Genomic DNA, 20,685 nt, shown 5'->3' on the forward strand with positions numbered 1-20,685 from the left:
GACAGGCTGTTGTAAACGCTGTTTTGTACTCATTTCATTCAGGAGTCGAATGTGCTGCTACCTCCTGCCGCTCACTGAGACCATCCCTGCGCGGGGTAGAGACCTTGCGCTCGGGGGAGCCAACAAAGGGCTTTTAAAGTTACTAAATCAAGAGACATAATTGCGTACGTTAGAATCACTGTTTTGTGTGCGCACTGTATGTTCGGAACAGAGAGGCACACGCCAAATTGAAAATAGCGAAAACATTGATTTGAGAACATTTCTCCCCCTTTCTTTGGCCCCAAGCGTGCATGGGCCCCTGGGCCGGTGCCCAAAATGCCCATTGAATTATCCAGCTCTGCGTTTATATCTGGATTGGAGTGATGTACTGTATCATAATAAGGAATTAAACGGTGTCATGAATGTATATATTCTGATTTGCACTCCTCCCGCAAACTATTAATGTTAAGCCAATATCGGTCGATAATTTCTGCATGCACATAATATCGTGTTTACCTAATTTCTACACACACTCTAAAAAATGCTGGGTTATTTGTTTAACCCAACAGCTGGGTTGAGCCTGTTGGGTCATTTTGTTGGGTTATTTTCTTAGTGTTGGGTCATTTTTTGAGTAACCCAAACGCTGGGTTAGCAGTCGGGTCCAATTGAGTGACAGTTGAGAGAGTAAACCCCTCCCACTCCTCGACGCATCAGACAAACTCTACCTTCGCGGGCATTTTGATCCACCTCATCTCGAAAAGTTGTTATTCGGAGAAGAAAAGGTATGTTTACGAGTTTTTAATGTATAAAACTATTACTGTACAAAAAAAATGCAAAAGTATGCAAAATTCGGCTGTTCGCATTAGGTTTGAAAGTAACGTTACAATCTAGCTTCGTTAGCTTTGTATAGCTAGTCTGTAACGTTATGCCCACGTTGTTCTAATTTACAGCTTTTTAATCATTTAAACTTCATTTTTGGTCAACATTTCCCTTTGAAATTCCTGACTCGTGTGAATCATTTAGTTCAGTAACTTACGCATCTTGATATTAGTTTAAGGTCGACACGAGAGAGCGTCGTGTAAAAAGCAAACATCCAGCAATTTTTTTATTTTAAATACCGCTAATTTTCGGTGAGGGAACTTAGTTTAAATAGTCTTTTAGACGAGAATGTAGTTGTTAAGAACACAAATACGTGATTTATATATCAACATAACGCCTCTTTGAGATTTTGTTAAGACGCTGTCGGAGGTGTGAGCTTCAGGCTGAGCAGCTCTATCTCGGCCATTGCCTCGGGAGTAGCCGCTCTTATAACGTTAGTGGTTAACCGTGAGATATAATTTATTTTGGGTATATGAGACGAACAATTGATGCTCTTTTTAGACTTCTACTTATTCCCGAGTGTGTCGAATTAGTTAAGAGTTGTGTTAACGATTATAATATTATTTTTTAAGACTGTATTTCACTTTCTGTACTATATCCCACTCTTCTTTTTTCCCCCCACTGACAGGTTACAGAATAACAGCTAATATTAATGGATCATTCTATTCAAGAGAAAGTCAACTGGAACGTGGATGTTTTCATAACAGGCTTAAAGGTAAACATTATTTAGGTAAAATGTTAATGTACTTCTTTATATGTTTATTATAATCCATTGTGCTCTGGGTAGCCCAGTTTCCTTACATTCTTCTCTTGTCTCTTTTCTTGTCTCTTTTTCTCTTTATAGATGAACAAATTGATAAAGAAACCCTCCTGCTGGACATCCACTTCCAAAAGTGCACACCACACTGTTGTCTACAAACTCCCAGGAAAAGAATCCTCTTTAGTAAGACTGCTCCGTGGATATGTCAGGTTAAGCAGTGCTGAAACCGAAAGAACTAACACTATTTAAAATGTTTTGTGAGTTTATATGAAGAGGAAAGTTACGGTGTCCCTTTTTCACATCCATAACGCTTGTTTATTTCTTTTTTTATAGAAAACTTGTGCATAGACTGATATTTTATCATATAAATGCGATTCTATCAACAAGGGTTTAGTAAAATACTTTTTATAGTGTTTTTATGTCGCATCCATAACGCTGCATTTTACTCATGCCACTTTGTTAACTGTATATGAATTTTTGAAGTGTTAAGTTGTCTAACTATTTATATTTACTTGTGCCACTTTAATAACCTTGTTAAATGTATATGTTAAAGTCTAAACTAATGTAATTTATTGAAGTTAATTTTCCTTAAACATGTATAAACATACATTTCATCAAAGTGTTTTATATGCCATTTTATTGTTCATTGAGCATAACATATTGCATGTTTTTATGAATTCCTTTTGTCTTGCATTTTGATCCTTAATAAAACTTTGATTCTTACTGATGCTGGAGTATTTCTCTGTGATTTTGTTATTATTATTTTTAAACATTTCGGGTTTGTTTTAAACCAGCAATGTCATTTTTAAGCAAAAGTTGATTTAAATAAAACAACCCAGCATGTTGGGTCAAAGATATAACCCAACTGGCTGGGTTAAAATAACCCAACGCTGGGTTTGTCCATATTTGACCCAACGTTGGGTTACCAAAATAACCCAAATTGGGTTGTTTTAACCCAGCCTTTTTTTAGAGTGCATATACTATTCTGACGTTCTATTCTATTCTGTTGGTTGGGCAGCACAGCATGGCTGCTTAAACGCTTTCAGTGGCTTCACCTCCTTGTCAGTTGATTAGCATTTTATGACCGTGATGGCTGGTGATTTACACAAATTAATTTTTTTAGCAAATTAATTAAAAACAGGCTGGAAATAGGTAATAAATAACTTTACTTTAAATGCTTTTTTGGACAAAAAACTTGAGTTTTATTATAGTTACACCTTAACTATAAATAAAAAGCATTTCCAAAAAAAGTGCATTTACAAAGCATCTATTTAAATTTAAAATAAAATAAAGTCTTTGCATTCCTTGACAAACAAAAAACAAAAGACATGTTCTTTGTGAAAAGGAAAGGCCAGTGACGCAAGTGTGTTGACTGGATGAACGCCTGTCACAGAAGAGTGTTTTAAAGCGGCCCTGCAACGATGTGTCATGCATTCTGACTTCTTTACAATGTTAAACGTGCTGACTTCTGCTTAACATGGTCAACTTGTCAAAAAAACAGTTGGGCGTATTACGTAGTATTTCTGTGCTGGATACACTCCCCCAGCGATCTTACAGGTTTCGGAAAGTATTTTTGCGAACATATAAAACTGTTTCGCAACAACTTTACTTAGTCCCTTATTGGACAACTCTCCCGGAAAAGCACGCCGCACGGCCACAGGAGAGCAGGAGAAGGAGCATGCGCAGACGTCACTTTCGCTTGTAAGCAGGAGAGAGAGAATATGTTTGCGAAGTTCAGTTATTTGTTTGTTCACTGCATTTGGGTGATGAATGTTAAATAAACACTGAATATAACGCTGGATTTTGGAGATCGTTTGAAACTGATATATCGAGTCATCCCCGCGCTAAAAGATGCGGGACATGAACCATTATTTGACAGGAAATCTGTTGTACACAACAGGAAATATATAATATATATATTACTATGACGGGTGGAGGATCATCACACACACAAAGTTAGGGTTATCACATCCCAGAGGGGAGATTTATTCAAATACTGGCTCTGGGCCGTGAGAATAAACAACACAGATGAGTGTCCTGTGGTGAGTGTCCCCGGGTGTTTATATAGTGCCTCCTGGCTGCCTTCCGTGCTCTTTCTGCTTGTGCGTGACCGTTCCCGTCTTTACCTCCAGGAGTTCGGACAAGAGTTCGGTGTAAGATACATAGAAGTGTGGAGTCGTTTCTCACCATACCTCTCGGGATGTCTGCTTTTATGCCGATTGAGATGAGCTACTGACGATCGGCAGCTGCTCTTAGTTGGTTCCCATGGCGTGCTGATTGCGCTAGGGTTGACTCGCCACAATTTAATTTATGGACTAAAAGTGCGCAAAGGATGTATATTGTGGATGACGTGGTATATGTTCTGATTTGCACTCCTCCTGCAAAATTTTAATTTTATATCAACCAATATCAGCCATAATATTGGTGAGTGAAATATCGGTGAGTGAAACTGATGTCTGTGTTTTGTTGACAATGGGTGCGTGCGTGCTTTAGTTCAGTATACCCCTTCCACCGCACGTGCCAACAATCGTAAAGCTTTATCTATCTTTTATAAAGGTGGTCAAACTAAACACTATTCGAGGACACGACGAATGCAATACTACTCTATAGGTACTCAAGATTAATTTGAGATTGGTATAAACCGTGTGTGTTAGGGCCGCTTAAAGTGGCCGTAATGCTTGTGCGAATGCAACCTGGTAAAGAGAGAAAACATAGTTCACGAATGACAGGCCATCCTTACTTTAACTTATGTTACTCCTGGAACTTTATTCGAGAAATTATGTGGTGCCAGAGTTCCTCCAAAATAATCCACCCTCCTTCTTCACATCTTCCTTCTTCGTCTGGCAACTAGAGACAGGCCAATTCCAAAATTAGACGCCCAACGTGGGGCTCGAACCCACGACCCTGAGATTAAGAGTCTCATGCTCTACCGACTGAGCTAGCCGGGCAGTGTTTGTATCAGGGACTCCTGTAAAAAAATCTCAAGTAGTTTGCTCATAGTCCTCTACTTTTGTGAAACATTTTGGCACGTTTTTGTGGGTGGAGCACACGTGGAGGCAGAAAGATCCCCCTGGCTGCTTCACTAACACTGGCGAGCTTGTTTTTTTGACAGCGACAGGAGAAAATCTGATTTAATTTGAATGTGTACGGTCAGTAACTTCCTGGGACTGTTGGCAACGACAAACTTTTAATTTTTTGTTTAGTCTCTGGTTGTTGGCTAACTGCTAACATTAATATTTAAAGTTAGCTTATTGATGCACTAATACGGGAAAATATCTTAACTTGTTCTTCCGTTGTTGTGATTAGGAGGGCAAACATGATACGTTTTTAGACATATACCCGAACTCTAATCCATACCAACAAAAGACAGGACTGTCGATTGTGGCAATAAACAACAAAACAAGATTATATTTAAAACTCCATATGTATACGAATCTGTGCTGGTTTGTAGTTTTCCTTTGTATTGCCTTAAGCTTGCGCTGTGACGTAATCGTGACGTCTGCCGTGAAGAGGTCTATAAAATCTACATTGTCACACACAAAGCATCCGTGTTATTTTCAGACCTAACGTTACTTCTCTGAAATATTCTGTATTTTAGATACATTTAGATAGAACTAAATCATAAAATAAAAGTTTCTACTAATTCCACCGTTAAATGTGGTACTCATGTGGATGACAATTGGCAAGATAAACAATTATGGTATTTTTAAATGATTCATTTATCCATCGCACATTGTTATTAAGGTGTTATTAAGTTTAAGGATTTTGCAAGGAGACATTTTAAAAATAGGGTTTTAAAATTGTTTAAGATTGGTGGCTCGTTCTTATGTCAATCTATGAAGTAAATGTGCATCTGTCTCTGTGGCGCAATCGGTTAGCGCGTTCGGCTGTTAACCGAAAGGTTGGTGGTTCAAGCCCACCCAGGGACGAAGTGTCGTTTTTGACACGAGGGGTGCTTCTCAATATCCCTCTTCATCTCCTCGCTTCTCTATCCTCCATCCTATGACTCGGGGAGGCCGTCTTTTGAGCCTCCCATTCTGATAGACTCATGCGACGCAGAAGTCACTGGCAGTTCTGCTGTGTGCAATGAGCTTGTCACCATCTGCATCTGTGGAGGAAAAGGAGGAGGACTCCACAACCTCTGCACCGTCTGGCACAGGCAACTTTCACGAGGAAACCCCCTGTACTTCTTCGGGTCCCCCGCCACCTAAAAAGAAAAGAACCAACAGAGTGCTAGATTTTCTAGAAACGGAGACAGAAAAAGAGGAGGAATGTTTTCAAGCAAAGCACAAATTAATGCAATCTACTTTAAATAGGTTCCTTGACCTCTTTGAACAATTGATTAAAAAAGTTGAACACAATCTCTTTTTTTTGTTGCTTTGATCATTTGTGTGCCATTATGTGCCTTAATAGACAATTTATGGTAAACACAGTTGCCATATGTGTACAAAACAAAAATATTGGTGTAAATGGTAAACATGTTTATTTACATTAAACTATTGTATCTATTGGTGATGTGGGTATTGCAAATTATTTATTGCATGTGGCTAGAGACACAAGGATTTTTTTTACTCCATACACAATCTGAATCTTAACCTTTTGTGGAGCAAAATTTGTCTTTATGTGTCTACAAATAATCATGTTAATTTAACTCCACCGGATGCACCTGAGGAGCTGAGAGTTTTGCTGCCAGATTATCACGCCAGGCATTCCCACTACAGACCCTTCTCACTGGACAGGGTGGAGGTAAACCAACATCATCCACCACTTCAGGGGCTTCAATCATGTCTCCTGTTGTCAGACAAATGCTATGCAGAACTGCACACGCCATGATAACTGTTGGGGCAAAGGTGTCGTCCACCTCAAGAGACTTGAAAAGCAGGGACCTCCAGCGTGTTTTCATCATTCCAAACACCCACTCAATTAAGGAGCGAGCCTTGGGATGGTAGTGATTGAAGCGGGCCTGCACTCTCCCTTGCACTGGCTCCCGGTATGGAGTAATAATGGCCACAGGATGAATGATACAGGGGTAGCCTCCATCCCCCAAAAGGAAGTATCCTTGTGGAGGATACAATGCATCTTTATACATCTTGCTGTTTCTCAGGACTCTAGTGTCATGGACAGAACCAGGATATCCCACAAAAACATTAAGGAACCGGCCCTTCCCATCACATACTGCCTGCATCTGAATGGATGGGAAGAGATTTCTATTGATTTAGTCCTGGCCAGTGGGTCCAGCGGGGGTATTTATGCGGACATGACATCCATCTATAGCACCCACACACTTGGAGAAGATGGGGCTGTTGGCCAAATTTTCAAAACCAAGGACAACCTCATCAAGGTCTTGTGCATCTGGGAACTGAACGACCTGCTGGCGCAAGTCTGCAATCTTTATGGTTCCTGTGTGAACCAGCCTACAAACAGACGATACTGGCACCTGAAAGGCCGGGGACACCACACTGTATGACAGACCATGTGCTAGCCAGTACACAGTTATCAGGGTGATTATGAGACGTCCTCATCCATGTGCTTCATCTTGTGGCAGCATTCACATCAATGCTTCCATAGAGTCCCGGTTGAGTCGAAAGTCCACCTTGAGGTTCTGCCTACCATCGAAGTATAATTTTAGCAGTGGTACGGTGGCATTTATTTCAGTATAAATCGGAGTAGCTGTTCTTTTAACCTATAATTAAGAAAAATATAGAATGCTGTGAATCTGATTCAAATATTAACACCAAAACATACAGTATGTGCACATAGTATTTTTAACAATACCTCAGCTAGGAGTAGGACATAATGACGGAATCGTGCTTTCCATCAGCTTGATCGACACTGTTCATGTTGCGCAATTTGGTGAAGAATGTGGTATAATTATAGGGCACAGGATATACCTACTCATGTTTCATCGTAATTGTAGATGGAAATGTGTAACACAAATTGATTTATATACAGAATACACACCTGACTCTTATTAAAGTCCAATGATGATGTAATGGAATTAACAACAATCACCAGTGGCGGTTTTAGGCACGGGCGAACCGGGCAGCCGCCCGGGGCGCCAAATTTTCACGACACGTGGGGGGCGGCACAAGCACTTGAAAAAGAAAAATAATCCGCGCCGCAAAGCAGGTTTCTATTATGTATAATATAACTGTCTGTGTGGGGAATTGGCAAATCGCCGCCCCTGCTTGCTGAGAAGCGCAGAAGCTGTGTGAAAACTGTAAAGGGGAGGGGCTGATCCCCTGATGGACAGTTCACCTCTCCCAAATGGAGCGGACAAGGAGGGGGGCCCATTTAGTGGGCTAAAATCAGTCACACCTTGACTTTCTTCTAAATAACGCACATTTCATTCATAATTTTAAAGCACAGGCCTATTTTTCCACGTTTTTTTTCTGCATTGTGTGTGAAATGGCTAATAAAAAAAGTTAATCCAAAACGATTATGTGGAGGTGAAGTGGTTTAGTCTTGATTGTCGAGTGCCAGATAAACATGAAAGCGATGGAGAGAAAAAGGTTTAAGCCGTCAGGTGCCCAATATAAGAAAAAATCAAAGTAGAAGCGGAGAAAGGAGCAAAAGATAAAGGTATGTAACTACGTTCTCTCTGTATGATTACGGTGACGTTATCCATCATCAATGAAGGGCTAATGTTAATGGGTGGTAACGTTAACTCTTACGTTTGTTAGCCTTCTTGCTATGATGCTTATACAACAATAATTCGGTCTTAACTCAACAAACACGAGATCTAATTTCACCATAAGATTGTGCTTTGCAACAAAACTGTTACAAGTAAAGTTATTATTTATTTCCATCATTGGGGTTAATGTTGGGCCCTGTAATTAGCCAACGAAATTACCATATGTCTGGATGTGTTCAAAGGCAAACATTTGCTATAACTCTGTTGCGTGACAAAGAATATAATTTGAGGCAGTAACCAAGGAGCTAATTGTTCCTCCCTTAGATTAGATTAATAAAGCGTCTAATGAGTCATGACAGACATTTGGCATGTAAGGGCATGTTTATTTAAATTTGCAATTCATAAGAGTTATACTGTAGCCTACTGTCTTTTGATGTCAATTTCAATTGCAAATTCATGGGCACTTCTAAAGTATTTTGGAGAATCCTCTGTCACTGGTCAGCCATCAAAAACCATCAGCCTCCTTGAATTTTATCACTTTTATGCATGATAAGGATCTATCAGAGATCTACCCCAACTTTTGGACTGCTCTCAGGATTACACTTACTCTGCCAGTCACTGTGGCTCAAGCAGAGAGGAGCTTTTCAAAAGTTGATCAAGTCATACCTGAGGTCAACCATGTCTCAAGAACAGCTCACTGGCCTTCCTATCATCAGTATCAATAACTCAATAGGGGGCAGATTTCGTATGATGACATTATTGATGATTTTGCATTAAGGAAGGCCAGAAAGGTCAGGTTTTAGTTTGTGTTTTCTGTTCTTAGTGCAATAGTGTAATAATTAGATTTGCTTTTGTGTGATGAAGGATTTGTGCTATTTAGAATATTTTTTCTATATTTTATTTGTATATTATTCTTAATATTTTAATGTTGTTGTTCTCTGGTCGTGTTACATCATGATACATATGTACATCATGTACATATGTTGCAACATTTATGTACATAGAGTATATTTAAGTTCTGATAACTTATACTGATTTGTGCAGAATTGTGTTTTTAAAATGTTCTGTTGAAGGATTTGTGCAATTGAGAAATATAAGGTTCGTCTTACACTTATATAGTTATGGTAAAACATGGCTTTTTTTCTCTCGGATGGGTGGGAGTAGATGGGGGGGCACCCAGAGCGGATCTCGCCCGGGGAGTGATTCAATGTAGAACCGCCACTGACAATCACTAGGCTAACAAGTAGCGTTGTAAACAATTTATCCATTTATGTTAGCAGAAACATAACATTTTTTTACAGTAGGCTATATATTGTGCATTAATTAATAGTTAAATAACCCAAACTTTTGCCAACTTTTTTGTATTTTGCTTTAGTAAAACTGGTGTTCTTCCCACTGTTTATTAATTATTATTATTATAATCATTATCATTATTGTTTACATGTAAAAAACACAATGTATGTGAAATCACAACAAAAATGATTAATTAATAATAACTGGTAAAAAATAAGAACAAATGTGGTGTTTTGTCGAGGTTGAAACGGTTACAATATAGATAATTATATCTTATGTTCAAGAATCCCGATGTTCAAGCTAAATCCAGCGGTGTAGAGAGACATCATTAGTTGACGAGGCTTTGAAGTGACGCTAAAGAGCGAGGATATACCATTTCACTTGCTTCGATTCCTCCGTCCTTGCGTCTTTTCCTTGATTCCTTCTCTCGCGTCCTGAAGAGGTGGAACTAAGACACGAGGAAAGGAAGCGAGGAAAGGAAACGAGGACGCACAAATAAGAAATGAGAAGCACCCATTGAGTGTGTTTGCATTTGCTTACATTACCTGGATCAAGATCGGCGGTCTCGCTTTCCATTGTGAGATTGGACGGGAGCCAATCGGTGCCCTCGCTCACCATTGTGAGATTGGACGGGAGCCAATCGCGTCGCGGGATGAGAATGGACAGCGACCACGCCCATGGTCAGATTGGATGGCGAGCGCAGGTAGCGGATTCATCAGCAATACAAGTTATGTTTTAGTCTTAAAACAATGTTATTAATTAGTCATTAAGTCGTTCCGTATTTTAATCAGTCACAAAATGTCGTTTCGTCTTGTGTCTCTCCGCGATTGCGTGCTTTTGCGAATTGACGAGCGCAGGTAATGGACAATGAAGCATCAAACTAAATCTCAAAAAGCGGTTTTCCTCTTCTGTTTACTACATTCTTACTTTTAAAACATTCGTTGCGTTTTCATCCGTCACAAATAATAAATAACAAATAAGGTTTGTCGACGTACCTCCCTGAAGCAAACGGTATGTTAACTCCAGCTAACGTCACTTTGTTTACAGCACATTGTAAGGGAAACATTACATTAGCTTTATGTAAAACTTTTGTTTCGTGATAAATTGTTAGGAATCCGTTTTATGTCGCCTTCGTTTCGTTCTTCCCGCCGTAATTTCGATTTTGTTTTTATTAACTGTGGTCGGGTTATAACGATTTGAACGTAATACATGTTCTATTTATTCCTCTCGAAGTTCGTTTTGACAAAAATAAACTATTTTCGTAAACGTAGTCATCCCTTAAAGGGGAGGTTTTTACCTACTTTATCCAAGTTGATAGAGTGCTCTGAGGTCTTTATAAAAGAGATGTGACATTTTTCGGTCAAAATACTTCAAGGTTGAAGCACAACGGCTCTATCTTCAACTTGGAAAAAAACGCGTTCTCAAGAATGTCCGCTTCTGAGCGCTTCTCCTGTATGCAGAGGCGGACAGAGTACACAGCTTCATTACTTGAGTAAAAGTACAGATACCCCTTGCTAAATTCTACTCAAGTACAAGTAAAAGTACTACAGTCAGATGTCTACTTAAGTAAAATTACTGAAGTACTTGTTTTTAAAAGTACTTGAGTATCAAGAGTACATTTTCTAAATATTGCATTACTACTGCCACAGTGCTTACATTTATGTACAGAAACATCCTAAATGGAGTTTTGAAAAATGCTAATGTTAATACATTGGAGAATGTAAAAGGAATTGAAAGTAAAATCAAGTTATTTTCATCTTCTACCATGTTGCTTTGTTTAACATTTATAAAACATGTGTGACAACTCTGTGTTTGTGTGTGAGTGCGTACTGTACTTCAATTCAATCAAATGTCATGAAGTTCTTGTTCAACTTGAGGTGAAGTTGGTTCTCAAAATTCTGTGAATGAATTGATCCCCTATTTGGGGTGAAAAGGAAACCTGCTTTGCTAAAAAGCCTTTCACACGCTCCTAAAGCTGGCAGGGCTGTGTTGAGCTTTAGTGAGAGGTTACATACAGCTGGATAGGGGGCCAGTGTATTCACTCCTTCAGCTGTAGCGGCTAGGTATCCATCAAGTTGCTTACTTATCTCATGGGAATGCGTCTGCTTGACATTGGAGAAGAAGTCATCTTCATCAGAAGAGGTTGATGTGGTATCAGGAGACCGAAGACCTTCATCGTGTTCTGGCAGATGTTCCTTGATGTAACCAAGGCCTTGATTAAAAACACAGAATCACACCAACAAACACATATTGTTGTTATTATTAGTTTGTAAGTAAACAACTGCATAGAATCATTGTTGGATGAAGTCGTTTGACCTACATTAAAACGAGTCATTAATGTCTTTTAATTTATATGTTTCATATAATAGAACCGAAGCTATAGATTGTGAATTTAAACATTTCTCGTTTAGCGTTGGCAAACGTCAAGAGGACTAGCCGAGGTAAGGCTGTTCAAGGTGGGTTACATGAGCGGCGAGCGCCCGGTGATCGTTGGATCCAATCCGAAAACGTCAGATCAAAATTTTAAATAGGCGCTATTTTTATAAATAAACCACAGATTTGAGCTTTAAAAAACGACATTCTCGACTGAACAACTCTTAAAACTACATTTCGGGACACAATAACAATAGTATTTTGAAATTTTGCTGCCTTTCTTGCAAACAGGCAACCGCCTAGCACTTGCCCTTCCCACGAGAAGCGGATTTCGCCTGGGACGCGCGAATGTATTCAAAATGTTCAAGCGGCAAACTAGACGCGGTAGACGCAAATTTGACGCTTTATCCGCGTTTGGTGTGAACGCAGCATGATTCAATATTAGTTTTTAATATTTGTTGATGCAATAAATGCCCTGCTTGCAACTAGAATAGTAGCAACCTACTACAGCTGAACTAATTAGGCTTTTAAATTATTTGTATGGTAAAAAATACATTTCGTACTCGAGCTCAGACTAGAAAAGATACACTGTATGCTCTCTCTATTTGTCAGGGGCATGTCAAAAATTGATTATCTATGTTACACGATTAGCTTGCCTCGGCTTATGCTAACTATTGTCAGGGCAAAGTTAGCCATCTGAATGGCTAACTACAGCTGGCAAATTGGGGGTTGCATGTGGCTTCGTCTAATCAAACGTAACCGAGAATGTAAAAAGCTGAATTATGGCAGCTAGCCAATCATTCAGTACACTTTTCTATAGCTAGAATCTATTTTAGAAATGTAAGGAAGTTTATTTCAATGTACGTACCTTGACGTACTTCCGCAAGTTGGAGGATGAATTTTTGTAGGCGGTGATGAAGTTCTGTTTTGGTAAATTACGACGGCGTTTTAGTGCCACGTTAAAAATAAAAAAAATCCAAGATTTCGAGAATAAAGTCGAAATGTTACGAGAATAAAGTCGAAATGTTACGAGAATAATGTCGAAATGTTACGAGAATAAAGTCGAAAGGTTATGAGAATAAAGTCGAAATGTTACGAGAATAATGTCGAAATGTTACGAGAATAAAGTCGAAAGGTTACGAGAATAAAGTCGAAATGTTACGAGATTAAAAATCGAAATGTTGCGAGAATAAACTCGAAATTACGAGAATAAACTCGAAATGTTACGAGAATAAACTCGAAATGTTACGAGAATAAACTCGAAATGTTACGAGAATAAAGTCGACGTAAAACGTATTTTGTTTACGTGAAAGTCATAGTTTAAGAGTTTAGGTTATTTTTAAGCACGTCATCTGAACCAGTTAGTTAGTTCATGTCTGATTTTTTCTTCTGAATAAATTCAGTTTCCTACATAATCGCTGCAGTGTCCTTTTACTAAATTATAACTCCGTGATGATGCGTCAAAAGACAAAGAATTTCCTTATTGCTAAATAATAGTCTAAAGTAGGATTTAACCAAATCCTCCACATCCATTGTTTCTAGCAATTCTGTTATTTTTCTCAAATTATTACGAGTTTATTCTTGTAACATTTCGACTTTATTCTCGTAACATTTCGACTTTATTCTCGTAACATTTCGACAATCTCGTAACATTTCGACTTTAATCTCGTAACACTTCGATTTAATCTCGTAACATTTCGACTTTATTCTCGTAACATTTCGACTTAAATCTCGTAACATTTCGACTTTATTCTCGTAACATTTCGACTTTAATCTCGTAACATTTCGACTTTATTCTCGTTACATTTCTACTTTATTCTCGTTACATTTCGACTTTATTCTCGTAACATTTCGACTTTAATCTCGTAACATTTCGACATTTTTTCTCGAAACATTTCGACTTTATTCTTGTTACATTTCGACTTTAATCTCGTAACATTTCGACTTTATTCTCGAAACATTTCGACTTTATTCTTGTTACATTTCGACTTTAATCTCGTAACATTTCGACATTTTTTCTCGAAACATTTCGACTTTATTCTTGTTACATTTCGACTTTATTCTCGTAACATTTCGACTTTAATCTCGTAACATTTCGACTTTATTCTCGAAACATTTCGACTTTATTCTCGTAACATTTCGACTTTAATCTCGTAACATTTCGACTTTATTCTTGTTACATTTCGACTTTAATCTCGTAACATGTCGACTTTATTCTCGAAACATTTCGACTTTATTCTTGTTACATTTCGACTTTATTCTCGTAACATTTCGACTTTAATCTCGTAACATTTCGACTTTATTCTCGAAACATTTTGACTTTATTCTTGTTACATTTCGACTTTAATCTCGTAACATTTCGACTTTAATCTCGTAACATTTCGACTTTAATCTCGTAACATTTCGACTTTAATCTCGTAACATTTCGACTTTATTCTTGTTACATTTCGACTTTATTCTCATTTCGACTTTATTCTCATTTCGACTTTAATCTCGTAACATTTCGACTTTAAACTCGTAACATTTCGACTTTAATCTCGTTACATTTCGACTTTATTCTCGTTACATTTCGACTTTATTCTCGAAATCTTGGATTTTTTTATTTTTAACGTGGCGCTAAAACGCCGTTGTAGTAAATAGAGCAAACACTTGAAGCGAAAACTATCATTAACTTGTTCAGAAAAATTAAATAGTCTGTCGAGGTGGGGCCACGGGTTGGCACATTCTCGGGATGGACCTGCTGCGTTTTACTCTTCTTAATCCATCTTCTCTTATATAAATCTGACCATGGAGTTGACTTTGGCGGAAAGCTGAAGGTGATTGCTGATAGGCTGTCCCAATCAGTGGCGCCTGCACAATCCAATCATGTTTGAGAGGGAACAACTAATTGAAAAAAAAATCTTTTTTCCTTTTTTATTTTTAAAAGAAGTAACGGGTACTCACTGTTATGGATAGAAATGTAGCGGAGTAGAGAGTACAATATTTGCCTCTCAAATGTACTTGAGTAAAGTCATGAGTACTGGATACTAAAATGATACTCGATTAAAGTACAGATCCCTCAAAATTGTACTTTAGTACTCTACTCAAGTAAATTTACTCCGTTACTGTCCGGCTCTGCCTGTATGATGATGATGGGCACTTGATAACCACACCCCCAACTTCACGGAGGTGTGTCCACGCCCGTACCTTCTCAAGCTATCATGGAAACCGTTGAGTGTAAATCCTAAGCGAAAGATGGCTGCTGGAGGAGACGGAGCGGTTCAACCTTATATGTTTGAGCCTGTGTCGGACACAGAAGAAGAGGCTTCCGAACAAGATGTACAAGTTCGGATTGGATAGAGATGTGTCTACGTGGTGTTTTTTTTTTTTACAAACTTAAGTCTTCAAAACTTTTTTTAACAGTCACGTAGTCAAAACAGTTCAGCTCGGACCAAACCGTGTTGTTGTACTGCAATGATTACATCATACTAACGTTATGCGTTTCGCTAAAACAAGTGCACGCATATTTGTTTGTCTATGTATCATATGCTAGGCTTGTTGTTTTTGCTTTATTGCAAATTACGTAAACACAATGACCAATCATGCTGTTACCGTCATGTTACACAAGTTACTTGCGCTAATGTTGTTGGTGACCCATAGTACTAGTTGTAGTGGGGTGGTTATGAAATGTAAGATGATCATATGAAAAATAAGTCAGCTTACAAAACTGTCAAAAAACTGCTGCTATAATGACCCATTTAAACCTTTGGCACAGGTGTACTTGTCAGAATTGTACAACCATGCCTACAGAGTCAGAACATGTCTTTTGCAAGGAGATACCACAGGTAATTATGACTTTTTGGTGAATGAAACTTATGTAATAATAGTCTCTCCTACACTCCATGTAACTTGCCGTTTCTGCATGTTTAGGTGATAAAACGACCACAACAGCTTATGGACCCTCCAGCTGGACCACCCTGGCCTTGAACCTGTTTGTTTAAATGTATTCTCTCTGCAGAATGCATACAACATCTTCAGAGCAGACTATGGTCCTTTTTCGCCTACGTGGAATGCAACAGTAATATTTTTTCCTATATATACAGCGGGGAAAATAAGTATTTGACACAACAGCATTTTATCAGTAAGGGGATTTCTAAGTGGGCTGTTGACACAAAATTTCCACCAGATGTAGCCATCAAGCCAAATATTGAATTAATACAAAAGGAATCAGAACATTTAAGTATACAAGTTCAGTCATAATAAATAAAGTGAAATGACACAGGGAATAAGTATTGAACACATGAAGGTAACAAGGTGCAAAATGGCATAGAAAGCCAGGAGATCGCCTGAAATCTGTCAGTATTGAGAGAGGAACCCTGCCCCCTATCAGTACTAATTGATATCAGCTGCTTTAGTCCTGATTGATGGCCTATAAAGGCTTCTCATTAACTAGGACGCACACAGGAAAGACTTCATGATGGGTGAAAGCAAAGAACGCTCTGTAGATCTTCGCAATCTTATCGTTGAAAAGCATTTTGATGGGAATGGTTATAGGCGCATTTGCAGAATGCCTGTTTGTACCTGTGAGCACTGTGGGGACCATTATCTGGAAATGGAATGAGCATCAGTTCACCATAAACCGGCCACGATTATGTGCTCCACGTAAGATCCTTGTCCGAGGAGTACAAAGAATTATCACGAGAGTTCTCCAAGAGCCAAGAACCACTCGGGCAGAACTTCAGGAAGACCTTGCATCAGCAGGTACTGTTGTTTCAAAGAAAACTATAAGCCATGCACTGAACCGCCATGGCATCCATGCACGCTCACCACGCAAGACTCCATTGCTGAACAAAAAGCATGTTGAGGCTCGGTTAAAGTTTGCGAAAGAGCATTTGGAGAAGCTTGTGGATTATTGGGAGACTATAGTATGGTCAGATGAAAGCAAAATTGAACTTTTTGGCTGTCATTCTACACACCATGTTTGGAGAAGAAATGGCACTGCCCACCCCAAGAACACCATACCAACAGTTCAGTTTGGGGGTGGAAGCATCATGGTTTGGGGCGGCTTTTCAGCAAGGGGTACTGGCAGACTTCATATTATTGAAGGCAGGATGAATAGAGAAATGTACCGGGACATTCTGGATAAAAATCTGCTGCCATCTACCAGAAAGCTAAAAAAATGAAAAGAGGGTGGACATTTCAATAAAAGAGGCCCAATGAACCTTCAAGATTTAAATACCATTTGTGTGGAAGAATGGGCCAGAATCACTCCTGAGCAATGCAGACGACTGGTCTCTCCATACAAGAAGCTGTAATCACCAACAAAGGCTTTTCTACAAAGTATAAAATAAAGTGTGTTCAATACTTATTCCTTGTGTCATTGTTTTTGAACTTGTATACTTAAATGTTCTGATTTCTTTGTATGAATTCAATATTTGGCTTGATGGCTACATCTGGTGGAAATTTTGTCTCAATAGCCCACTTAGAAATCCCCTTACTGATAAAAATGCTGATGTGTCAAATACTTACTTTCCCTGCTGTATATGTAGAATTCTACTGTGATTGTGTTGCATTACAGTAAATAACTATCACTATTCTTGCCAGTTATTAGCTGTTATTCTTGATTTACAGTAAAATACTGACAAAACTGTTGCCAGTTAGTCACCGTAAAGTCTCAGTTACAGTAAAATACTGGCAACACTGTTGCCAACTACTTACTGTGGAATATACATTACAGTAAGTAGCTGGTAACAGTGTTGCCAGTATTTGACTGTAGAAATGCCTGGAAAGGTCTTACAGTGTGACTAAACTTTAGTAAATAGAGGAATTGTCGTAAATGTTGAGGAACGGGTAAAGCTGAGGGAAAATACACAAAAAAACATTGGGGGGTTGTGTGAGTACTGCTGCGTGGGCCCAGGTGCTTAATTATTGAGTTTATTTTGTATGTATTATTAGTTACATCTTCTGTTTGAACGTAATACCGTTTTATTAACATTCTGAAACTGCATGTAAACATTTTTGCATGTGAAGTGTACTATTTCAGTGCTTCACAATTGTGCACACGTCTCCCAGGTAGTTCAATCAGTATTTTGGTACTATTGTAACATCCATTCGGTTATTTCCACTGTTCACAATTTTTTTTATACTGTGAATTTATAGTCATGTTATACTGAACTCATCTCTTTATAAGCACACAAAGTTAAAGCATTCTTTTGTTTAGTATTTATTTCTGTATTTTTTTGTTGTTAACTTTATGCTTTAATTAAATACTTTAGAAGCATTACTTACCCCGGTTCCTCCATTTACATTTCCTAAGTCTGAGGTAGTTGCATCAGAGTAGGATAGTTGTTTTTTATACATATATGCAGGCGAGAGACAACATAATTGAACCCGTTGCCCGCCCTAAAACTAAATCTGACTAAAACACACCATAAAAGAGGGTAGGGGCGCTACATTATTCTGACTGAAATATATATTGCTGTTGAAACAGTGTATATGCAAGAAACTACAAGAGGGGTTTATTGGCCGATATACATGATCTAAATATTAATATAAAAATTCCCTTAGACCGAATGCGGGCAAAAAGATGACAACTACTATTATTTGAACACATTCACAGCAGAAAACTAGGTAACCATTAGTTATCTTTTTCCCCATGAAAATCATGGACCAAGCTTACTTTACACTAGTTAACGATTCTTTAAGCTTAGACTTTTCTGGTATATTTTTCATTTAATAAACAAATAATAGATGTGGATTTTGCCATCAAGGCATCTCTTTCTGCTGCCAAGCCCCAAATCCTTGCCGGTCTTGTTTTTTTGCTTGCAAAGTCATTTATTATATCATCATAGGATACCTGGCCGCCAACATCATGATTGATGCTAATAATGGCAAGTGCATTTAAACGTTCTTGTGCCATTGAGGATCTGAGGTGGGTTTTTATTAGCTTAAGTTTTGAGAAGCTTCGCTCCACTGATGCCACGGTCACTGGGAGAGTGATCTGCATTTTCACCAGCTGTAAGTTTCTTTGCAAAATACTTCAAAAGTGCCCCTAAGGTGCAAAACGCACGCATGCACGCACGCACACACACACAGCGCTCACACATTGGTCAAATTATTCTGTCCCCTTCCACACTAACCCTCACTGAACAAATTAAGCATATTTTATTTAAAAATAAAGCTCCCTTTAGTATGTTTACTGAGCGGATAATCCTTGTACAGAACCTTTTCAAGTACATACAGCTTATTTTAAACAATGTTTTATATACAGTGTCTTGTTAAAATTGATTAAATTTTTTATTGAACACTCACCTTTTCTTGATCCTTTCTTTTCTCATCTTCTTTCCTCTTCTCTGCAGCAGACTGATAGTGCCGTCTTTTCATTTTTAATCTTTGCACAGTTTAAAGCTAACGCACATGTTGATTTGTTGATTGACAATTACACAACAAGCAAGTAAATAAAATTTTCACGCACGGCAGGGAGCCCCCTAGTTGCCACGGAGGCCCCATGCAACTGCTTATATTGCTTATTAGGTGGGCCGGCACTGGCTACATCAACACTGTTTTGCTTATAGCTGTAAGTGAATGATCATCACAGACAGTACCTGTCATGTTTCTGCCCCATTATGTCATGTTTCCCTTGATCTAGTGGCAGGATCATGACAGAGCCTCGTGTTGTGCGTGGAGAGAGGCATATTTTTGTTGTCATGACTTAATATGCGCTCTCTCCGTTCTCGGCTCGGTTCCCTCCACCACGTTTCCTTATTTATTGTTAATTATTTCATGCTCTGCACCTGTTCCAGGTAGCAATGTAGGGCCTAGTGTCAGAAAGCTAGGTTTGCGTCCGAGATCGCGCTGGAGAGTTCTGAAGTGGCCAGCAATGAGATCTAAATCCCATTGAACACCTGTGGAGAGATCTTAAAATTGCTGTTGGGAAAAGGCGCCCTTCCAATTAAGAGACCTGGAGCAGTTTGCAAAGGAAGAGTGGTCCAAAATTCCAGATGAGAGGTGTAAGAAGTTTATTGATGGTTATAGGAAGCGATTGATTTCAGTTATTTGTTCCAAAGGGTGTGCAACCAAATATTAAGTTATGGGTGCCAATAATATTGTCCAGCCCATTTTTGGAGTTTTGTGTGACATTGTCAAATAAGCTTTTTTCCCTCCCTTTTTTTGTTTTGTTACAATACACACAAAGGGAACAAACATGTGTATAGCAAAACATGTGTTAATGCAATGCTTTTCTGTTGTTTTTCTGCTGTTCAGCCGCGCGCTGGCAGCGCAAACTGCCCAAAACTAGTGCTTTTGTCCGAACGTTTAAACCTGTCTGTCTAGTGTGTGTTTACATAAAAAAGGTGGGAAAGTAGCGCCGTGGGATGGTAGTTATTGTTCTCTATGAGTGGTCGGGCCGGTCACTGTAGCTCACATCACTCACATACTTTGTGCAGTTATTAGCGTGTTCTGTACAGTAATGAAAACTGGTCGTACCACAACAAAATGTGCACTGACACAAATGCTCTCAAATTGCCGTTCTCTGTTTGTTCCCTGGATGTTTTGGATATATTATTATTATCATCCTAGCACGTTTGGATCACCCTATTTGTTAACGAGGCATAGAGATTAGACATCCAACAAAACTGGCATCTGTTTACAAACTGTATGGAGCAGCCCAACCACAGATGCAGAACAAAAAACCTAAAATGACTGTACACTACAAAGTTGTAATTGTTAAAGTATCTGAGCATGTTAATTTGGGTGGCTCGCATGTGTTTTAGTTTCCACATTAGTAATT

General features: G+C 38.7%; 1 long non-coding RNA gene and 2 other non-coding genes across 3 annotated transcripts; 2 read left to right on the forward strand and 1 right to left on the reverse strand.

Moving 5' to 3' along the window:
• The first annotated feature begins 510 nt into the window (after positions 1-510).
• Positions 511-2,124, forward strand: LOC130427519 (uncharacterized). The gene is made up of 3 exons (XR_008907318.1): positions 511-761; positions 1,487-1,573; positions 1,703-2,124. It is a non-coding gene; the product is annotated as an uncharacterized LOC130427519 (long non-coding RNA).
• A 2,369-nt stretch (positions 2,125-4,493) lies between these two features.
• Positions 4,494-4,566, reverse strand: trnak-cuu (transfer RNA lysine (anticodon CUU)). The gene has a single exon. It is a non-coding gene; the product is annotated as a tRNA-Lys (tRNA).
• Positions 4,567-5,473: 907 nt separating this feature from the next.
• On the forward strand, positions 5,474-5,547 carry trnan-guu (transfer RNA asparagine (anticodon GUU)). The gene has a single exon. It is a non-coding gene; the product is annotated as a tRNA-Asn (tRNA).
• Positions 5,548-20,685: the final 15,138 nt, after the last annotated feature.

Source organism: Triplophysa dalaica, chromosome 1 (assembly GCF_015846415.1).
Source record: "Triplophysa dalaica isolate WHDGS20190420 chromosome 1, ASM1584641v1, whole genome shotgun sequence".
Classification (NCBI taxonomy): Eukaryota; Metazoa; Chordata; class Actinopteri; order Cypriniformes; family Nemacheilidae; genus Triplophysa; species Triplophysa dalaica.